Below are 16,224 nucleotides of genomic sequence, written 5' to 3'. Positions count from 1 at the left end.
CTGGGGATTCAACTGGAAGATGGAACTATACTGAAAGCATCAGCCAATATATTTTTGTCAAACCCTGGGGTGGTTAATAAAGGTAATTGTGGAGATGTAAGACATTTAGACTTCTGTAATATATTTTGACTTACTACTACACAAGAGTCTCAGTTTTTAAAAGATGACTATATATTATCAGTAAGTACAATTTAGTGGATTAAGAAATGGCTAAAATTAAGTTGTTGATGGGAGGTCACCATCAAATAGGGGCATTTCTGGTGGGCTTCTCAAGGGTTGATACTAGGCCCAATGCCTTTTAACAATCTGGAAAAAATTATAAAATCATTGGTATATTTGTGGATGGCACACACTGGGGGAGGGTAAATAATGTTGAGGGCAAAGCAGCCATATAGAGTGATCTGAATCTCTTGGTAATCTGGATCCTTTCAAACAAAAGGACACAGCTAAGTACAGAGTTAAATCTCCAGGAAAGTAGGCCACTCCAACAGAATGGAGGTTCATTCTGGTTAGCAGTGACCATGAAAAAGGTTTAGAGGTAATAATGGGCAAGTAACTCAACATGAGCTTACCACATGATGCTGCAGCAAAAAGGGTTAAATATGATTCTTGGATGTATAAACCAGGGGAGCAAAGAGTAAGGAGATGATTTTTTTTTACCTCTGCAGATGACTCAGAGACCTGATACTAGAATACAGTGTACCATTCTGGAGATGCTATCTGTAAAAAGTAGTTAAAAATGGGAGAGTGAGGAAAACTGCCATAAAAATAGGGACTGGATAAGACAGAAAAAACAGCTCCACCTGTTTAATTTTCAATAAATTGAATGGTACTCTGATAATGGTGTACCTTAACAAGGAGAAAAGATGAGCTTTCTTTTAAATTAATGGCAAAAAGTAACAGCTAAAGTTAGCAAGAGTTAGCAGCAAGAAGCCAAAGCCAGACCAATTCAAATTAGAAATTTGGGATATTTTTTTAATAGTGAGGTTGATTAATTACTGAAACAAACTACTAATGGAAGTGATGATTTTCCCATCTTTTCATATCTTCATATCAAAACTAGATACCCTCCTGGAAAGACCTCTTTAGTAAACCCAAATTATCGGGCTCTGTGCAAGAGGCTGTTTGGATGAAACTGAATAATCTGTGAAGTGCAGATCAGATTAGATCGGGGTTGTCAAGTGGTGGTACGCGTACACCCGGGGGTACTTGAGAATGCCCTAGAGGGTACGCATGGGCAGGCAGGGATGGAGCGCTGCCATGCACCATGCTGTGCTGCCACGCAGGCACTGCCCGCACGGCTGGATGTGGTGCATGGGGAAGCCTGCATGCAGCTGCTGCCACTGCTCCATGTTCAGCCATGAACCACTCCCCTGCCTCCCCCCACACTGTGTTCAGCCACACGCCACCGCCCCCCTCCACCCGCTCTGCATCCAGCCACTGGGGGTACACTGATCCAAAAAGTTGAAAACTCCTAGATTAAATGATCACTTCTGTTCTTAAACTCTGTGGATGAAAGAGGTCTTCTACCCTTTTTTCTGTACAGAAAGCTCACTAACATCATTGCCTTTTGGGTGAGACATCGCACTCGAGCTCAACTGAGGTACATTGCTATGAAATTTGTGCCTTTTTCTGCATACTGCATCTTCACATTTAAAGAAAATCTTATGTCTGTGTGTAGAGACAGCAGCTGTTCTGTTTATAATGTTTCTTCTGTCTGTTTGAAACGTATTCTCTGACTTTTATGGAGACTTTGCTTTTGTTCTTGGTTTTCTTTCATTATTGGAATGTCGTACTACTTTCTAACATGGTTACTTTTTTGTATGGAGACATAACCTTATCCTGTGGAGTGGTCTTGGAGCAGGAAATATGCAAGAAACAAGGATATGTTTTGGAGAGTGATAGCCTTCTACTGGACTAACTACATGGTTAGGAGAGATTTTTAGACAAGCTTCCAAACATGAAGCATCCTTTCTCAGGTCATTTTGTGCTAGAAAACTTGGCTAAAATCTCTTCCACCCAGGCAGTTGGTCCAGTAAAAGGATATCACTCTCTAAAAAATACCTTAACATCATCTTCACCATTACTGGGCACATAAATGCTTCTGCTATTGTAAAAGCTGAAAAGTTGCCCAAGACATCTGAGTAAATTCTAATGCTGGAAGTAATTTTGTCAGCTTGCTGGCAATTTGATAGTTGGTTTAGAGAGTGAATAACATACTTGTGCCATGTCACAGGGATTGAGCTCCAGTCACAGAGGTAATTGGCACTTCAGTGGTAGCCAAAGTTGTCTTTCTACCAAGCAAAAATGCTGGGACCTCATATTTGTAAAGTACTCTGAGATCAGTTGATGAAAGGGATAGGGAAAGACAAAATATGTACTGTGTGAAGTATTTGCATGCATAATTCCTGGACTCGGGGTTAAAATAATAGATTTTCACTGTAAGAAATTCAGAACTTATACGGCCACAGAGATGAAGAATGACTCAGGAATATATTCCCAATAAACCTCTAGTCAGTGCAGATGAATTGCAGTACAGAGCATAGCAAATCCTGCTTACTCTTGTTGCCTGAGGGCATCAGTATGCACCAAAAAAGGTCAATGTTTTTCCTCCCCCACCCACTTTGCTTGGTTTTTCTGAGAATTTTGCACAGTGCTCTCTTTTTTAGCCTGTGAGATGGAGCTTATTGACCCTGCTGCTGTTCTCTTTTCTGAAGATATCCCCCTTGTTTTTGCTGTTTTGCTGGCATCATGGCACTTACCACCTCTTGGCAAGATGTGAAGATGTGAGCATTTATTGTTCGCTCAGATCACCAGGTTTTGTCCCTCTCCTTCCTGAAGTAGTCTCGAAGGTGCTTCAGAGTGATACTGCTCCTGGTAGTGTAAAGAAATCTGCAGGGTTTCAGCCCTTGCGCTCTGGAACAGAGTATGTTTGCAATTCTCAATTATAGGTAGTAGGTGGATTCATAGCATCGTAGGAAAAGAGGGCTCAAAGAGACCTCATGGGCATGTCTGAATGAGCACACACGTGTGGTCTGTGGCACCACAGATCCATCTGCAGTGCCACAAACTGCCTGCACTACATGTGCAGGCATTTGCCACACTGATAATTAGCAGCACAGTGGGAGGTTTTTTGACCCAGGAAATCCCAGTGCCAAAAACCCCACCCCTGAAAAAAGTGGGATGACGCATGCCACAGTTGCATGCGCTACCCAAAACCAGAGCTTGGTGAGCCAGAGCCAGGCTCCGGCTGCCGGTCAGGCTCCACATGCCAGATTGCTGCCGCTAGAGCTCTGAGAAGCCCCCAAGCTGGCCCCAGCCTCTCCTACCCCACCCAGGGCAACTTGCTGTGCAGCGGAGTACATGTGCACAAGCAGTCCCTGTGGACAGGTAGCAGCAGCACAACTATGTGTCATTGCTATATGTTTCCAGGGAAATGCATGTGCACGCTTGTCTGGATGTGCCCCATGACTGTATCCAGACAAGCTTGGCTGTGTTGTATGTGGGGCTGCAGACCTGTCTGTGGCACCATACACCACACATTTTGGTGTGTCCTGCACTGCTACATTGCTGCATGGGGGAGGGAGGGGACGTTTGACCTCTGGAGAGCTGCACAGAAAAAAAAGCGGGGTGGCGCACATGGAGGCAATGTGCACCACCCAAAACCAGAACCGGGCCAGCCAGAGCCACACTCTAGCTGCTGGCCAGGTGGCAAGCTGCTGGAGCAATGTGGCTACAGCTTTCCCAGCCCCCTGGTAAGGCTGCTGGGACCAGCATAGCTGGTGGCCTCAGCCTCCCATACCCCACCCTGGGTAACCTGCCACATGCCAGAGGGTGTGTGGCACAGGCATTCCTTGGAGACAATTAGCAGTGGCACAGGGTGTCCCACTGCTAGTTGTCCTCCGGGAACCAAACATCTGCGCTCGTCTGGACACAGCTCGTAAGTCCAACCCCCTGCTTAGGGTAGGATCATCCCATCTCTGCTTGTTCTGAGAGAAGGATTGGCAGTTCTCAATATCAGGAGTGCATTTTTTTTTTCAAACATCAGAAACTTAAAGCTAAAGATGGAGGATCTTGAAAGAATGAGAAAAAGAAGAGAATATTTGGAAATAAGAGAGTGGTAGTGATCCTTTTCCGCCTTCCGTGCTGATAGGGAATTTTTGCAAAAGACAATGTGACAGACTTATTTCTAAGGTAAAAATGTTAAGTCTTTCTGCGTGGCTGGGCAGGAGCTGAAGTTTGCCCATGCTTCATGCCTGGTAGGACATGGAGCCAGAGCGGAGCTGCTCCTGACAGTAAGCAGCTTGGGGAAAGGGGCAGACACTGTGGAGAGCAGGTGCGGATGGGGCCAGGCAACTGCCGCAGCTCTGACCCTGGCTCCAACTCAGGCTCACAGCCAGAGACAGAGGCACAGCAGCCATCTGCCCCATTTCACCTTGTACTTGAATCCAAGATGGGCTTTTCCCCCATGCTGTATGAGGGAAAAAACCTTGCCTTGGATTTGAATAAATACGACACTTAACTCCCTTGCTGTGTTATGCTAGAGTCTCCATGAGACTTCAGAAAGATAAATGCAAGGTTAAGAGGCGTGTACGGATAGGTTGTGACTCAATAGTAAAGAAATGTTATGTTGAACAGCAAATACTTTGACTCTAACAAAGGTCTTTGTGAATCTTCAAAGGTTTTTTTTCACACATAAGTCCGGCCTGCCTGAGGAACCAGTGGTCTGCTCCAGAGAAGGGAAGATGCAAAAGATGAGACTTTTTTTACCTTTTCTGTCTCTGTTGCATCTTAAGTAGGGACCTACTTAAATCATGGTTTCACGATTATCGCAGAAACGGCAAAAAACGGCAAAAACGGCTGTGATCACTGTGAAAAATGGTGTCCCCCACAACTTTGCGTGGAATCACCCCCCAAAAAATAAAATCTTACCAGAATACAAAGAAAGCATGGCAATCCCTGTAGCTATAGGGTACATAGTTTGAAAGAGCCATTCAGAGACTGAGTTAATGATATAGACTCAGTGAAGGCACCAGTCAGGAAAGTGAAAGGGTTTTGGTGCCATCTTTTAAGAAGCCAGATGCAATGCTGCAGTCTGAATATGAGCAATTAGTCTCTTGGCCAATCAGCAGCAAGAGTGGGGCTGCCAGGGCCCCTTGGCTAGTCAGCAGCAAGGCGGGGCTTGGCACAAAAAGACAGCAAAATCGGTTCCATGCATCATGAGAAGGCCATGAAAATCCCTTTGTTTCACCATGAATTAGGGAGGTCCCTGATATATTCTTAGGGTTCAGCAGTAGAGTCATCTATTAGAAAAAGGATATTCTGCAAGCTGACTTGTTCCTTGCAGTATCGACATGTTAAAATAAGCTAGTTACCAATATTTTTTAAGATTTGAAAGTTTCTTTAAAACATTGGTCTCAGTGGTTGCTTTGATTGTGGCGTTTACTGAATAACTTGTAAGAAGAACAGTTTACTTGTAAAAGTTGTTGCAAATAGTGTCGCTGAACAAAGATGGGATGTGTAGCATTGCTGTTTCTTTTAGAAAACTATCTGTTTCATAGCTTCAGCCATGTGCTAGGTCATGGTTGAAAAAGCAGATCAGTGAGAGTCCATTGAGAGACTGGAAAATGAAAGTTTCTTTCATCTGTCAAGTTAGGAATGGAAAGTAGGCTTAATGGCCTTGATGCTTGTGAATTGGCAAAAGAAGAGTGTGTTTTCCTGCATTGATTCCTGATATGTATATTTTGTACTGTATGAAAACAAGACAGGGAAAAAATCAATATAAAGCGAATCTCTCATGGGTAAACATTCAGCTGAGAAGCTGGTGAGTGATAGAGATGAGAAACAAATCAACAGAGCTTCAGAACTCCTGGCAAGCCCGCAACAAGATTTCCCTTGCTCACAGCAAGGGAAACTGGCTTTTATTGTCAATCAAAATAAAAAAAAATATTTTCCTACCAAACAAAATATTAGAAAAATGTTGAGTCACTAACATGCTTTATTCTGATCTCTACTTTTTGAATTGTACCCTATAAAAGAAGCTGTTTGAAACTAGATAGATTTTTTTTGTCATTTTGAAATTGACGTGTTGCTGTGGAAATTTACAGTTTTGATGTAATCTAATTTTCTGGTGGAAAAATATTCCAGCAAAAAATTTTACTCCCTCCCCATTGCTTTGTAGGAAACAGGAAAAAGCAACAGTTGGGAACTCTCCTTAACATCAGGTTTAACTTTTCCTCATTCCAAAACTATAATGTATGCACCAATCCTTCCTCTCACCTCTGAGAGGCAATGTCTTTGAGGGGTCGTGGTCTCAATGATCTCATTTTGCACTGAGTTGCCTTTGACTTAAAAGCATAAATTGTATTTAGAGCAGAGGCCAAAATTCAGGGCTGCTTTTCTCTCATGGGGAGCACCAGTGTAATTAGGGTGGGGTGAAAAAGGCAAGTGTCCCAGGTACCGACTTGGGGGAGGGAGAAAAAAAAGTGGTAAAGTGGCTGCTGCCAGCAGTCATGCAGTCACAATCATGACTCTGCAGCAGTGGGAAGTCGTCGATTCCCCTCTGCTCCAGGCACTTGGCCATGTCCCTACACTACTATAGGGCTGTATTCACCTCTCTATGCCAAGTCAGGCTACCGCTCATTTTCTTGCCTTCCAGCACCATGGCTCTGGTGTTCCTTTTTGCCCAGTTGCCCAGCTTCAATGTTTGAATGGATCCAGAGAGTGAGGGTACCCTCAGCCATTTCTAGGGGCACAATCTTAGGAAGTGGCATACGTTGGTTCAAACTGCCTCACACTGAGCAAGGCCTGGAGCCCAGATCTGCTTCTAGGTGAGGAATCTAACGTCTTGGTTGGATCCTCCTTCTTACTGCTTTTTTTGGGGACTTAAGTGCTTAAGGCTTAGGTGAAGTCCCCTTATGAAGGTGGATGATGCACTGCTTTTCAGGGGTTCAAACAGGATGGAAAAGGAGAGAAGAGGAGTTGCATTTTATGTAAAAGAGCCATATGATTGCTCAGAGCTCCAGTATGCAGCTGAAGGTAGGCCTGTTGAGAGTCTCTGGGTTTGGGTTAGAGGGGAAAGCAACAAGGGTGATGTTGTAGTGGTTGTCTGCTATAGACCACCAGGCCAGGAGGAAGTGCTGGGTGAGGCTTTCTTCAAACAGCTAGTGGAAGTTTCCCAATCACAAGCCCTGGTTCTCATGAGGGGCTTCAATCAAGCTGACATTTCCTGGGAAGGCAATGCAGCAGTGCACAGGCAATCCAGGAAGTTTTTTGAGAGTACTGGGGACAACTTCCTGGTGCAAGTGCTGGAGCACCAAACTAGGAGCCATGCTCTTCTTGACCTGCTGCTCACAAACAGGGAAGAATTTTGGGGGGATGTAGTAGTGGATGGTAACTTGGGCAGCATTGACCACAAGATGATTGAGTTCAAGATCCTGAGGAAAGGAGGATGGAGAGCAGCAGAGAAAGGACCCTGGACTTCAGAAAAGCAGACTTTGCCTCACTCGGAGAACTCATAACAAGATCCCCTGGGAAGCCAGATTGTGGGGAAAAGAAGTCCAGGACAGCTAGCTGTACTTTAAAGAAACCTTACTGAGAGTGCAGGAACAAACCATCCTGATGCACATGAAGACTAGCAAGTATGGCAGAAGACCAGCTTGGCTTAGCAGAGAACTCTTCAGTAAACTAAATCACAAAAAGAAAGCTTATAAGAAGTGGAAACTTGGATAAATAACCAAGGAAGAATATAAGAGCATTGCTCAGGCATGCAGCGATGAAGTTGGGAAGGCCCACAGCTGGAGTTTCAGGTAGCAAAGGATATGAAGGGTAACAAGAAGGGTTTCTACAAATGTGTCAGTAGAAAAAGGAGGATCAGAGAAAGTGTGAGGCCTTACTGAATGGGAGAGGCAACCTTGTGACAGAGGATGCAGAAAAGGCTGAAGTGCTCAGTGCCTTTTTATGCCTCAGTCTTCACAGGCAAGGTCAGCTCCCAGGCTACTGTACTGGGCAGCACAGTTCAGCAAGCAGGTGATCAGCCCTCTGTGGTGAAAGAAAAGGTTAGGGACTACTTAGAAAAGCTGGATGTGTGCAAGTCCATGGAGCCAGATGGGATGCACATGAGGGTGCTGAGGGGGTTGGCTGATATGATTGCAGAGCCATTGGCCATCATCTTGGAAAACTCATGGCAATCAGGAGAAGTCCTGGATGATTGGAAAAGGGCAAACTATCAAGCCCCCATGGCACAGGGCCCACCTCCCTGTCCCTCAGGGCCCACAGGGTCTGCAGGAGGGGTGGTAATGCCCCAGACATGGCAGCCTGAACAGGCAAAGATGCCTGTTCAGGCTTCTCAGTTAACCAGCATATTTTGTTATCCGGCATCCCCTGTTCTCCATGAGTGCCAAATAACAAAGCTTTTATTGTAGTATCAATAGCTCAATGTCAAGTTGGCAGCCAGTATCAAGTAGCCAGGGGCTGGTTCTGGGGCCAGTTCTGTTCAATGTCTTGATTAAAAACCTGGAGGGTGGCATAGAGTGCACCCTCAGCAAGTTTGCAGATGACAACAAGCTGCGGGGGAGTAGTAGATACACTGGAGGTCAGAGCTAGGATTCAGAGTGACTGAGACAAATTGGAAGATTGGGCCAAAAGAAATCTCATGAGGTTCAACAAGGATAAGTGTTAAGTCCTGCACTTAAGATGGAACAATCCCATGCACCGGTACAGGCTGGGGGCTGACTGGCTGGGTAGCAGCTCTGCAGAAAAGGACCTGGGGGTTACAGTGGACAATAAGCTGAATATGAGGCAGTAGTGTGCCCTTGTTACCAAGAAGTCTAACGGCATACTGGGCTGCATTGCTAGGTGTGTTGCCAGTAGGTCAAGGGATGTAATTATTCCCTTCTATTCAGCACTGGTGAGGCCACATATGGAGTACTGTGTCCAGTTTTGGCCCCCCTCCCCATCCCCTGCCCTCCCCACTACAGAAAGGATGTGGGCAAATTGGAGAGAATCTAGCAGAGAGCAACAAAAATGGTCAGGGGGCTGAGGGACATGACTTATGAGGAAAGACTAATGGGAGTGGATGTATTTAGTCTAGAGAAGAGGAGACTAGGAAGGGACTTAAAGCAGCCTTCAACTACCTGAAGGGTGTTTCCAAAGAGGATGAAGCTAGACTGTTCTCAGTGGTGGCAGATGACAGAACAAGGAGCAACAGTCTCAAGTTACAGCAGAGGAAGTTTAGGTTAGATATTAGGAAGAATTTTCTCACTAGGAGGGTAGTAAAACACTGGAGCAGGTTCCCCAGAGAGGTGGTAGAAGCTCCATCCTTGGAGGTTTTCAAAACCCAGTTAGACAAAGCTTTGACTGGGATAATCTAGTAGGGGATGCTTTTGCTTTGAGCAGGGGGTTGAACTAGATGACCTCTTGAGGTCCCTTCCAACCCTAACTTTCTATGATTCTATCTCATTTAAACATCTAAGGCCCGTGTGTTTAAGTATCTCTCAGCTGGTTGAGCAACATTGCCTTTGAGTCCTTTCTTTACACTGAAAAAAGAAATGATGCTTTTCTCTCTATGAAAACATGAAAGGAATTCTGAAATAGGGAGTGACTGAATGTAAAGTTATGAATCTTGTGAAAAGTTGCAACACAAGCAGGTAGTCGTTCATTAGGCTTTAAGCAACCAAATCTGTGCATGTTTTCCCTAGTTCAGAAAGCACATGCTCATAATACTCGGTTCTTACGTAAACATTCATTAAATGCATTTAAAGCCTGCAGCATTCTCAAATATTTTTAATAACCTCTGGTCTATGCTGTCATCTAATGAAAGTGTGTAAAAACACCCACTGTAGATTCAAATTTGGCCATCGATCCTGAGGTGTTCATGAACTTCATGTTCTTACGTAGGCTGCTGGCACAAGGTAAAACTATCATTCAGTAGAATCCCTAATCCCAACAGTCAATATCCTGACAATTCATGATTGGATGTGAAATTGTTGGGATTAGGGCCGGATCCTAACCATGTGATTACTGGCAGTCCCACAAGGGCTGCCGGGCAAGGGGGATTAGAGATTCCCGGTTAACTGAGTGATACCCATAGAGCAGGTCTTACTGAGAGACAGACCAAGTATCTGCAGACATTACACTCTTTCAAAGTGTGTTGCTCTTGTCATTCACATATGCATGTGTTTGTTGGACCCAGTGATCACTGCACCATCCACTGATTGTGGGTGATATATTTTATGCTGGCTAGCTAAAATAATATCTGTAAAAGCACATGCAAAGTCATATGTTTCTGTAAGGAAGTGGGGCACTGCAGTTCCTCTGTTGAACAAACAATGGAGTGTATCAGTTGCTTTAAAAGGGACCCTGCCCTGAAGGCAGGAACTCTCATTCTCCGCACACCAAAATTAGTAGGGGAAACCAAAGTAAATTGAAAAGGCAACAAGACTCATAGTAGAGATGATATCTTTTATAAGACCAACAAGATCCTTGCAAAAAAACATTCTTTATTTGCAAGCTTTCAGGCACAAACATCCTTCATCAGGCATTGGAAGAAAGATTGTAAAAGTTCTCCTGGGTAGAAATGAAAGTTCATATTTCATAGGATTTCACAGAGGAGTCAATAGATGGAAAACTCTTCTGGGCAGACACTTCATAGCTAGTATGAAGCCTCTTACCTCCTGTGAAGATCTGTGATGATGCAAATTACTTTGAAAGAAAGGCAGGAGCAGGATCTCATGTTTCAGGTGGCCACAGTTGTTTCCTGCTTGGGAAAATATGAAGATTTCGTTTTTAAAAATTGGCTAAAATTCAATACCTTCCATGTGTCAGGTGTCCATGTTGTAGCCCTATTTGTCTAAAGGAAAAGGCAAGCAAAAGTAAATTGAAGAAATTTACCACTGGTTGTTATGGGGAATCAGGAGGCAGTGTAGAGCCCCCCCATGTGTATATGCACTCTAGTATGCTTTCTTGGTCAAGCCAGCAAAGAATTTTTTCCAAGTAAAGAGCTCTCAAAACAGAATGCATCTACTATAGGACTAGTACACAATGGACTTGGACATGAGGCTGGTGAGTTTACTATTTTAAAAAAATGTTCAACTGTGTTCTTACAAAGTACATTATGGTATCATAATGAACTTGCATACCATTTTTTCTGCTGGAATTAGATCAGTTCATCTCTTTTCCCTAATCTCCACAGATTAACTGTCACTTAACTCAGTTTTCTGGGGCCACTTTCAACTATCGTAGTCCTTTCTTTGCTCTTCATAGTTTCATAGTTTCTAGGGTCAGAAGGCACCTGAGCAGATCATCAAGTCCGACCCCCTGCCATGGCAGGAAAGAGTACTGGGGTCAAACGACCACGGTAAGGTGTTCATCCAGCCTCCTCTTAAAGACCCCCAAGGTAGGAGCCAGCACCACTTCTCTTGGAAGTAAGTTCCAGATCCTAGCCGCCCTGACCATGAAGATATCAGCGGCTCCTGATATCTAGTCTGAATCTACCCTCTGCCAGCTTGTGACCGTTATTTCTAGTCACTCCTGGTAGTGCTCGGGGGAACAGGGACTCCCCCAATGCCTGCTGGTCCCCTCTGACTAGTTTGTAAGTGGCCACTAGATCCCCCCTCAGCCTTCTCTTGTGGAGGCTGAACAGGTTCAGGTCCCGTAGCCTCTCCGCGTAGGGCCTGCCCTGCTGCCCCCTGATCATGTGAGTGGCTGTCCTCTGGCCCCTGTCGACGCTATCCACATACCTCCTGAAATGCGGCACCCAGAAATGGATACAGTACTCCAGCTGCGGCCTGACCAGTGTTGCATAGAGGGAGAGGATCACCTCCTTGGACCTGCTTGAGATGCATCTGTGGATGCATGACATGGTGTGGTTGGCCTTCCCAGCCGCATCCTCACACTGCTGGCCCATGTTCATCTCGGAATCAATAACTCCAAGATCCTTTTCTGCCTCTGTGCTGATAAGAAGGGAGTTCCCCAGCCTGTAGATATGCTGCTGGTTCTTCTTCCCCAGGTGCAGCACCTTGCACTTGTCAGTGTCAAAACCCATCCTATTCTCATCCGCCCACCCCTGTAACCTGTCTAGGTCTGATTGCAGCCTATTCCTCCCTTCTAGCGTGCCCACTTCTCCCTACAGCTTAGTGTCATCTGCTTTTTACCTCCTCGTCCAAGTCGCTGATGAAGATGTTGAACAGTGCGGGCCCAAGGACTGAGCCCTGGGGGACCCCACTGCCCACGTCCTTCCAGATCACATAAGACCCGTCTACCACCACTCTCTGGGTGCGGCCCTCCAGCCAGTTAGTGACCCATTTGACTGTGTAGGTGTCAGTGCCACAGTCCCCTAGTTTTTTAATGAAAATGGGATAAGAGAGTGTCAAAGGCCTTCCTAAAGTCCAGAAAGACTACGTCTACTGCTACCCCTGCATCTATGGATTTGTTGGCCTGGTCATAGAAGGCCACCAGGTTGGTCTGACAGGACCTGCCTCTAATGAACCCATGTTGGTTGCCCCTAAGTACAACCTCCCCGCTGGCCCCTTGTGGACATGTGCCAGGATAATTCTCTCAAAAAGCTTACCCAGGATTGTGGTAAGACTAACTGGCCTATAGTTTCCCAGGTCCTCCTTCCTCCCCTTTTTTGAAAATGGGAACCCATTGGCCCTTTTCCAGTCCTCTGGTACCACACCAGAGCACCATGAAAGCCTGTGAGGCTATAATGTGTGCTGGAGTAGAAGCCCTCCAGCCACTATACTTGAAAGCAGATATGACTTGTGGACTGAACAGCACTTCATTATCTAATGCAGTGGTGTTCTTTCATTTGGACCACAGGGCAGGAAGGTTGGCACAGGGCCTGTCAATAGGCCAGATACCATTGGCAGGGACCTGTGACCCACTGTGCTGACCTGGCCCCACACACCAAACCTGGATGCAGAGCAACCCCGTGCCCCAACCCAATCTAGTACACAGGGGTGGGCTCATCCAGTCTATGGGGGCAGAAACATGGTGGCAGAGGAGCAGTGACAGGATTAATTTCTGTGCCTCTGGAAGCAGTGGCAAGTGACACTGCCCTACTCCTCCAATGCCAAATTTTCACAGTCATAAGGAGGCCCACAGGCCAAATGACACAGGCCCAATTTCTACACTTATGGGCCCACGTGACCCCTCAAAGACATCTAGTGATTGCCCCTTGACTCCTATTTGAAACAAATCTGTGATAATCTCCATCCTTGGAAGTTTTCAAGAGTAGGTTAAACAGTCACTTGGCTGGGACGGTTTAGTCACAATGATACTGCCTTGAGCAGGGGCTGGACTAGATGATCTTGCGATGCCTCTTCCAGCCCTATATTCTTACATAACACCCATAACTTGATCTGGACTCTGAAGTATGCGGAGGCAGAGAGGCTGACGGACTTCTCTAGGGCTCAAAGAAAGAGGCAGTGTCAGCATCAGTTAAACTCAACCCTTAGTTCAGAAAGTTACTTTGAACAAAAATGTTTTTCTTTAAAGAGCACGGGGCAGATTGAACATCCAACAGCACCCAACTTCTAAAGAAACACTAAAGGATGTTGTGAAATAGCAATCGTTAGAGAAAGGGAAATTCACCTTTCTTTGAACACTGGCAGGAAAAAGGCCCAAATCAATACAGTTCTAATGAAAGTATTGAGCAATTAGATTGCTGTTGCTTTTCTCAGTGAGCACTGTGGACAATTGTCTCCATCTAAACCTGGGTTTAAGAGGTTGAAGAGGAACTGTGAAGCATGTAGACTGAAAGCATATTTTGAAATACTAGGAACTCTTTAAAATGCCTGAGGCTTCCTGACCAGATAAACATACATGGGTTTTTATGTTTTAATTTTGCTGTTTGATTAGCTGCTGCTGGAAAAGTATATGTTTTTCAATACGTTAAAAGTTGTAGTTAAAAGATGGAGGGGAGCCAGCAAACAGACTTCACAAACAAGAAACTTCTACTTTGGATTTTCGTGGAGAACATATATTACATCAAATCTTCTAGGAGTTTTGTCTTGGTTTTCTTTACATTTTTTCACTTTGCACTCTTCCAGACAGAAACTGCTGGGACTGAACTATATCTGTTTTTAACCAATGGCTATGAGTTTGTGAACAAGTGAAACAACACTTGTAGTATATACTTGACAGTAGGTTCTGCTATGCACACAGCAAACTAAAATCAGTGGAGGAATGATAACTTTCAACAGGAAAGGATTTGTTCAATAGTGTTGGGGGTTTTCAGTTCTGAAATGAAAGGTTAGCACATATTATAAAAATTGTTACTTCTGCCTCCCTGATGACTTGGTAGAATAGAGACCCCTTTGAGTTAGGGTGCATGATTTCTTTTTTTGCTCCACCGTTACAATCAGAGCTTTCCTGTTGACTTTTTAATAGGTGCAGGTTCAAGTCCCATAGTAAATTCCATCCCTTATCTAGATAGTTCCCAGAAGTCCTGCATGTCTGCTACATAATTCATTCCTTGTACAGAGCTAATAGTGGTGAATTCTCTCAGGAGATGATCAATGTAATACCAATAAAGGTTGATATTTATTCTAAATTAGCAATATAAGTATAAATATAAATTATGTTGTAGAGACAACTGACACATCCAGCTTAAATAGGAATGAAAATATTCGTTGCCTGAAAAATGGAACAGAAGTGCAGATGGCACAATGTTCTAGAACGGGAAATTAAAGACTGTTTTCTTCTATGAGACCTAAGAAAAATATCTCTTTATGGGAAGAATTCTGAATTTGTACAAAACTTCCCTCTAGTACATGAAATTTCTCCTTTTGCTTAAGATGTGTGCCTGTGGCTTCTGTTTTTCATTTTTCTACCTTTATGTATTGAGCATAAGAAACTCCCTGTAGACCACATCTACAGTTGGTGCTTGGAGAGATCTTCAGTCTTCACTGTTCTATAGTATTAATTTCAAAGGATGTAAAAACTCATTCTTTCTCTCTTATTTTTTGAATGTGAATGATTGCACCAACTTAGAAAACAAAGGTCAAAAGCATTCAATGCCCTCACATTTGCAAAAGCATGCAATGCCCTCATACATGAATTGGAGTTCCTTATGTATAATGCCTCACAATGAAAATGATCAGTAGTCTTTGTCTTAAAAACTATTTTTATAGTGGAGCTAATTCAAGTTGGATAATGCAAGATGGCATTGCTGACTCCTGAAGCACAGCAAAAAGCCTTTCAATGTGAACAAACTACAAAAAAATGTAATACTTGACCCTTTTGAAGTCAGTAGAACCTCGTTATACTCCATTTTGCCTCTGAGTTCCTGCCAACATAAAAAGCTTGTCCCAATTGGAGTTTTCACTACCAAAAAGGAAAAAAAGATCAGGAACTCATTTTATGGGGTAGGGTCTCAGATGCTACAGCGATGGAAAAAACTTAGGGGTGCACAACATATAGCTCACAGACTGCATGCTATCCACTAGGACAATCCTAGGGGCTTGCCACAATTCTTTAATAAACAACTTTGTTTAACAAAGTATTTGGAAACTCGATCAGTCCTCATTCTGTACAAGTGGTTGAGTATGTGCACTTGAGTATGTGCCTGCCTGCACATGTGAAGTCCAGTTTCCTACTCACAAACTGTACACAGGGAGTACATTCAGTCTGAGCAGATTCCAGTAGTGAAGGCCTTCCATTGCAAAGTGTTATTTACAAGTGGCCCTTGAACTTGGTGTGCCTCTGTCTACAGTAAATAGATAACGAGGCTTGGGAATTGAACTACTTACTAAATTACATTGCTTCTAGATAAGTGTTATACTGTACAAAAATCTGTACAGCTGTCCACGTGGAATCAAAAAATATCCACTGTCCTTATTTTGAAGGAGAGCTCATAGTCATTATGGCACTCACAAGCTTTTTCATACAATTTGTTTCTAAAGTGCTTGTAGTGAGAAGAACCAGGCAAGAGCTGATCACTAACAGTCTAGTGTTTCCCCCAGCCACTGATGAAAGATTTCAAGTTTGACTGGAATAACTGAACATTAGGCAAACATGCTGTAATGTGCCTTCAGAGCTCTGGATGTGGCAGAAGAATTCTGACAGCTGTTCAGAAGCTTTCCTTTCAGCACAGAGATAAGCACCCTGCCCCAGAGTCATTAGCAATTAACAGAACTGCTGAAAGACATTGTTACGGTCAGTTCTCAAAGTGTTTGCTTTCCTATCAGCAGTATAAAAAGAGAAGTGATTATTTACCATAAA

Source organism: Crocodylus porosus, unplaced genomic scaffold (genome assembly GCF_001723895.1).
Source record: "Crocodylus porosus isolate Cpor-Errol unplaced genomic scaffold, CroPor_comp1, whole genome shotgun sequence".
Taxonomy (NCBI): domain Eukaryota; kingdom Metazoa; phylum Chordata; order Crocodylia; family Crocodylidae; genus Crocodylus; species Crocodylus porosus.
The sequence above is the reverse complement of the archived record's forward strand: the minus strand, read 5'-3'. Positions refer to the sequence as shown.